The sequence below is a fragment of the Temnothorax curvispinosus genome, unplaced genomic scaffold, assembly GCF_003070985.1.
Source record: "Temnothorax curvispinosus isolate PA1 unplaced genomic scaffold, ASM307098v1 QBEX01009329.1, whole genome shotgun sequence".
Lineage (NCBI taxonomy): Eukaryota > Metazoa > Arthropoda > Insecta > Hymenoptera > Formicidae > Temnothorax > Temnothorax curvispinosus.
In genome coordinates, this window is record NW_020219109.1 from 1404 (window position 1) to 3200 (window position 1797).

Consider the following 1797-nt stretch of genomic DNA (forward strand, 5'->3'; position numbering starts at 1 on the left):
ATTAAAATTATATCAATACCATTTTACTAACTACGTCATCAAAATCATCTCGAAAAACTGATCGACTTAATGAAAAAATACTTACTACAAGATTGTTTGATTTTGCAACTTATTTTTATAAACAATTATAAATAAATAATTAACCACACTAATAATAGCCGTTAACATGTGCCCCAGGTTATGCATAATAACTTTTGTATAAGTCAAAACCTCGTCACTCCTCTGGTTGAGGCTACAAAAAATTCCAAAGGGAAAGACACCCGGTATAACAGTTTAGCATGGGAGTTGTGCCGTATAATTGATATTTTTCTATCACAACTACCCGAAATTCGACTATTTCAAACTTCAACCCTTAATATCTCTTAAATGACGTCTGCAAAAAATACCCCGTTTGCATGTAAATTAAGTTTAAACCTTCCTCTTCAAGCCCATATGGAAAACATAAATTTTAACAATTTGCTACACCTAATTAATTAACGAAATATATACCTCCGTCTGCATTATGACGTATAATTGGCAATTATAGATCATGAACATAAAAACTCGTTCGGGTAAACACAAATTTTGACCGCGCACATAAACTCTGCATCAGTAGACCTACGAAAAATGATTATAACTTTTATTTCTGCAATTGTTTATTTACGAAATATTTATAATAATAAAATAACGAATGTTCATAAACAAGATAATATTAGAAATTCAAAACCTCTTAAACAAAGAGAACATAATAATATCAATACGCGAATTAAAGAGTACCAATTTACTTAATTAATAAATTGTTATTAACAAATACATATATCAACAATAAAATTTTCCAACGCGATATTATACTTCAGTGAAAGTCCTACAATATATTTCCTATACACTCCCATCAAATTCCCAACCATTCGTGAGATATAAAAATAATAAAATCTTATTACATATATATATATATATATAAACAAATTAATTTCATTAATTTCCTGTACTAATGAGAATGCTGACCAATTCTATCTGCACGATATATTATTAACCTGATATTAGAATCATTATTAACACCGCTAACATCACGTTTATTAATATTACTATTAACAAATATATATATACTTACTAAAATTAATATAAATATCGAATGTCAAGCGCCGAACCGTTACTCACGAATTCGAGAAAGATAAAATTGTATTATGCGCAGCATAAGGAACACGAATCCGAGCGAGATGCGAGTATTGTATGATCTGAAAGGAAGAAAGAGAGAGTCAGATATACCATATTAACTATTAGACAAAGAGAGCAATATCTCTTACACTTTAGACATGCTAATAATGACTTGAATTGTATTATTAAATTATTCTACTGTATGTAAAGTATGTCTAAAGAAATTTAAATAATATTCAGCATATATTTGCACTTTTTACTATTCAAATATTAAATATTTTCTTCATGATAAAAGTCATAATGAAATTTAATAATGAAAAGAAGTATCGCTCTCAATACAAATCGCCGTTAGACTAGAGAATAAAAATAGAATTCAGACGAGTCACCTGTATGACTCATTCGAGTGAATCTAGTCTTCGTCGAAGCAGAACGCCACGCATAACCATATAAGGTAATGAATTGCAAGCCACAACCCTATGACTCATTGCTGGCTAGCGAGCCACACCCCTAGAAGTAGACTCACATCCGCTAGGCAACGCCTTATGACTCATTGTAACGAGGTGTGGTCACCTCCCACTACCGTTTCCAAAATTGTATAAAAGCAGAATCTTTCACCCTCTCGACGGAGAGTGTGGAACGAGCCAGGAAAGGTCACATATCTTA

The 1797-nt window shown here is 31.2% G+C and overlaps 1 long non-coding RNA gene across 1 annotated transcript; it reads right to left on the reverse strand.

Annotated features, from left to right (window-relative positions):
• Positions 1-324: 324 nt before the first annotated feature.
• On the reverse strand, positions 325-1683 carry LOC112458885. The gene is made up of 3 exons (XR_003041255.1): positions 1521-1683; positions 1091-1214; positions 325-597 (listed from the first exon to the last, which is right to left on the reverse strand). It is a non-coding gene; the product is annotated as an uncharacterized LOC112458885 (long non-coding RNA).
• Between the last annotated feature and the right edge of the window lie 114 nt (positions 1684-1797).